The sequence below is a fragment of the Musca domestica genome, unplaced genomic scaffold, assembly GCF_030504385.1.
Source record: "Musca domestica strain aabys unplaced genomic scaffold, Musca_domestica.polishedcontigs.V.1.1 7, whole genome shotgun sequence".
Classification (NCBI taxonomy): Eukaryota; Metazoa; Arthropoda; class Insecta; order Diptera; family Muscidae; genus Musca; species Musca domestica.
This window is the reverse complement of record NW_026712383.1, coordinates 22,866,705-22,871,855: the sequence shown is the minus strand read 5'-3', so window position 1 is coordinate 22,871,855 and position 5,151 is coordinate 22,866,705. Positions and strand designations below refer to the sequence as shown.

The 5,151-nt window shown below is 37.1% G+C and overlaps 1 non-coding gene across 1 annotated transcript; it reads left to right on the top strand.

Moving 5' to 3' along the window:
* The first annotated feature begins 812 nt into the window (after positions 1–812).
* Positions 813–884, top strand: TRNAP-AGG (transfer RNA proline (anticodon AGG)). Its single transcript has one exon. It is a non-coding gene; the product is annotated as a tRNA-Pro (tRNA).
* Positions 885–5,151: the final 4,267 nt, after the last annotated feature.

Below are 5,151 nucleotides of genomic sequence, written 5' to 3'. Positions count from 1 at the left end.
ACTTTAAATACTTCAAATGTTTGTATCAGTGCAAGGTTAGGTATTAAAATGGACATCATAGGTTCACTCCATCGAGTACGTCCCCTCAAAAGGGTCTTTCTTTTGATTTTTTTGATATCTGCGATACGAGTCCGATTGTCTTCAAATCCCAATATTTCCATCAACTTAAGATCTGGTGGGAAGATGGGGTATAGCGGAACACTCCTTCTGATACCTACGTCACAAAAGGTCAACATTTTAAAACATTTCAACCCATATAACTTGTGATGTAGGTCAGCGCTTTTCTTTGTCGATCCACTCCTTCTGCTAACTCCCCCACAAAAGTTTAACATTTTGAATAATTGTATTTCTCGTAATTTTATTCAAATTTAGTACATAAAAATATTTCTCTGAATCAGAGATCTTATGATTATCAAATTTATAGATAAATTCCTTAAGGTACCTCCCCCACACAGTGTCAAAAGTTTGAAAAACTATAACAATTATCATATGCGAAACAAATCAGTGAGCAGAAGCCTAGCATTTTGAATGGCCATCGGATAATATTTTGCGGATAAAATTATTTTCATTGTACCATGGAGGCTTCCTATATATTATAGTGTTGCAGGGTATAACGTGGCCGGCTCCGCACGTCTATAGCCTTTGCATACTTGTTTCATTATGCATTTTGTCAAGTCTTACAGGTTTTTGGCTTTCACAACGGGGGTTGACAACTGCACAAGAAAGCGTGAAGAGACCAATGAGGAACATATGCAATTTAATTGCTCCATTTTACGAATGCGTTAGTATAGGCTGGCTCGGATGTATCAACTGGCTCGTTGGTCTAGGGGTATGATTTCCGCTTAGGGTGCGGGAGGTCCCGGGTTCAAATCCCGGACGAGCCCTACTGAAGTAATTTTTCGCTATTGTTTTGCTAATTTTTACTTGATACTTGATTTACTTGATTTTACTTTATACCCTCCACCAAAATATGGAGGGTATATTAATTTTGTCATTCCGTTTGTAACTCCTCGAAATTTTCATAATAGACCCTAAAAAGTATATATATTCCAGATCAGCATAAAATTCTAAAACGATCTAGTGGTGTACGTCTATCGTATTGTAAGATCTTAATGGGTACTACAACTTATGGCAAAAAAATTCGTATGCAGTTCCACGTCTTCGTGCAGCCCCCATATGACGGTACCTCCCCATACTCCGTATTTTCTTGATTTTTGCGACATTATTCACCGGAATCGATTCAAATTTCATACTGGAAGATCCTAATGGGTACTACAACATATGGCAAAAAATTTCATATGCAGGTCCACGTCTTCGTATAGCCCCCATATGACGGTACCTTCCTATATTCCGTATTTTTAAGATTTTGACAGACCTTTTGAAGGATTTTATTTATTTATTTTTTTATACCCTCCACCAAAAAAAGTATGGAGGGTATATTAAGTTCGTCATTCCGTTTGTAATTCATCGAAATAATCATTTTAGACCCAACAAAGTATATATATTCTTGATCAGAGTAAAATTCTAGGACGATTTAGCCCTGTTCGTCCGTCTGTCCGTCTGTTGTAATCACGCTACAGTCTAAACGAATTAAGATAGGAAGCTAAAATTTTGCACAGATCTCTCTTTTGTCTGCAGGCAGGTCAAGTTCGAAGATGGGCTATATCGGTACACGATATCGTATAGCCCCCATATAACGGTACCCCCACGGTATTCGGTATTTTGATGATTTTAGCCACATTTTTCGATGAAATTGTCTGAAATGCCACAAAAGGAGTCCCTTGTGGACATTTTACCCCTTCAAAAAGAATTGTTTATATAGGTCCACGATATCGTATATCCCCCATATAACTGTACCCCCACGGTATTAAGTATTTTGATGATGTTAGCCACATTTTTCAATGAAATAGTCTTAAAATCCACACAAGTAGTTCCTTGTGAGTACTTTACCCCCTGAGAGAGAATTGTCTATACAGGTCCACGATATCGTATATCCCCCATATAACGGTACCCCCGATATTCGGTATTTTGATTATTTTACCCACAGTTTTCATCGGAATTGTCTGAAAATCCACACAAGGAGTTCCTTGTGGGTACTTTATACCTCGGCAGAGAATTATCTATATAGGTCCACCATATCGTATAGCGCCCATATAACGGTATCCCCGATATTTGGTATTTTGATGATTTTATCCAAATTTTTCAATGGAATTGTCTGAAATTCCACAAAAGGAGTCCCTTGTGCGAATTTTACTCCCTCAAAACGAATTGTCTATATATGTCCACGATATCGTATATCCCCCATATAACTGTACCCCCATATATTCGGTATTTTGATGATGTTAGCCACACTTTTCAATGGAATTGTCTAAAATCCCCACAAGTAGTTCCTTGTGAGTACTTCACCCCCTGAGAGAGAATTATCTATATAGGTCCACGATATCGTATAGCCCTCATATAACGGTACCCCCGATATTCGGTATTTTGATGTTTTTAGCCATATTTTTCAACGGAATGGTCACAAGGGGTTCTTTGTGAGCACTTTACCCCCCTTCTCTATATAGGTTAACGATAACGTATAGCTCCCATATAAGTATATCCCGCGATATTCGGTATTTTGAAAATCCACACAAGGAGTTCCTTGTGAGTACTTTACACGCAGACATAGATTTGTTTTATAGGTCCACAATATCGTATATCCCCATATATCGGCGCCTTCTTATATTAGATATTTTAAATATGTTAAAAGAATTTTTAATGGACTTTATTTTTTGAAAATTGTCTAATTCGTTCCAAATGGTGGAGGGTATTCAATGTTCGGCCCGGCCGAACTTACTGCTTTTTTACTTGTTTTTTTTTTTTTTTTTTTTTTTTTGAAAATTGCTAAATTTGTTCCGAATGGTGGAGGGTATTCAAAGTGCGGCCAGGCCAAACTTACAGCTTTTTTTCTTTGGAAGATTTCGGGTTATTATTTCTCTACATATTTCAAATTTAGGTGTAATACAAAAAATGTTTTGGTGGACAACCGCATCAGGAAATATTTGCATCAATGTGACATATGTGCTTTCCAAATTTTTACTGCATATGATAATGATTCTATTGACTATACGATTATTTCGTCGAAACCAATCACTTCGATGTAGGGTACACAAATACAAAAGATGTACTTCACTGAATAAAAAAACTATTTCCTCTCTTCGTTTGTGTTCTCTACCAACCTCTGCTACTGTTTACGGGATTTAATGAAGGATTTATTTCATTCAATGTGAATGTTAACATTTTTGGGGATACGATTTTGTTGTTGCTTTATCGAATATTAGACAGGAATCCCAAACGAAATATTATACATTGTTGTTATTGTTATTGCTGATGTTTTCCAGTTTCTGAAACAAAAGCTTAAGTTTAGATTTATTGGCATTTTATTCTTCGTCCAATATTAATAAATTATGTCCAGATGATATTGATGATGATGATAATTGTCATTTTAAGGGGTATATTTTAATGGGATTCAATACTGAAATGTCACGAAAGTGATTTATGTGACAAACAAATAATATTTAAAGTAAAAAAAATAAACTTGTTTTTAGAATGTAAATTTAGGAATATCGAACATTTTTAATTGGAATTTTAAAGGTGACTTAGATGTGGCGAATTTTATAGTAGACGGCAGAAAAAAAAATCTCTTTGAAATATCCAAAGATTTTCGATGATGAAGTCTTTAAATACAGGATGAGATGAAAAAAACTGCAACCAACTTCAGACTGCTGTCATTTCTAAGCCACCCTTCCGAAAGCTGTTAAAATTATTCCAGTAACAGCTCATTATAATGTTTACAAGCGTTCAAAGGCATTTTGGTGAGAATTTTCCAGAAAAAAAGTTATTCGTGGAATGGATGGAATTCAAGGGTGTGATAGATGATTGCTTTATATTTGGCTGGAAAACCACAATTGGCTATCGTTAGGGCACTCCAGCATTTAAATGTGAAAAAATCTTTCGTGTCTCGTAGCATCGCTCGTTACCGTGATACTGGTAGTGTAACCCGACGTCAAGGAAGTGGACGAAAAAAAAAACAGCAACACCAGCAGAAATGTTTCGAAAAGTAAAGAAGCGACTTGATCGAAACCCGCGTCGCAGTGGCGGAAAAATGGCTCGAGAGCTGAACATATCGCAATATTCCATTCGGCAAATATTGAAAAATGAGCTACGGGTAAGGCCATTGAATTTCCAAAAAGTAAAAAAACTTACAACGCAACAGAAAGAAAATGGACTTAAAAGGACTGAAGAGTTGTTTCGCTTGGCGGAAAGTGTTGAATTTGCGAAGTTAGATTTCTCCGTCTCCGATGAGAAAACATTTGTTGTCCAGCAGTTTGTAAACAAACAAAATGATCGTGTTTACTTGCCAAAGAGGTCAGCTGAAAATGTGCACCTTCGGTTGGCCACCAGAACTCAAGTGCCGGCCGTGGTGATGGTGTGGGCCGCTATAATAGCCCATGGTCGCTCTCCGCTCGTATTAATCGAACGTGGCATCAGAATAAATGCCGAATATTATCGCGAAAATATTCTGCAGGGTGTATTAAAGCCTTGGGCACGCAAACATTTTGGCCGCAGACCTTGGATATTCCAACAGGACTCAGCACCATTGCACTCAGCACGCGTCACCCAAGAATGGTTACAAAATGAGGTTCCTCTCTTCATTTCCAGCGCACAATGGCCACCAAAATCTCCGGATACCAATCCGTGGGACTGTTGTGTCTGGAGTATTTTGGAAAGCAAGGTTGGCACTAAAAAATACCAAAGTGTCGATCACCTCAAGCAAGCGGTTGCGCGGGAATAGGCCAAAATACCGCAGACCAACATACGGGCAGTGTGTGACGGTTTCATTAGCCGTTGAAAGGCCATAATTCGTGTCAAACGTGACCAATTCGAACAAATCTAAACTTTTTTTAAATTTTGATTCTACTTCCGACATTTTTTGCTTACATTCAATAAAATTTAAAAAAAAATGTAAAAATTATGGCGTTTGATTTTGTTGCAGTTTTTTTTTATCTCACCTTGCATTATTTTCTGGCAGAATAAAATCTCCTTGAAATATCCCAAGATTTTCGATAATGAAGTCTTCAAATGTATTCTGAAAACCCTATGATTTTTGGT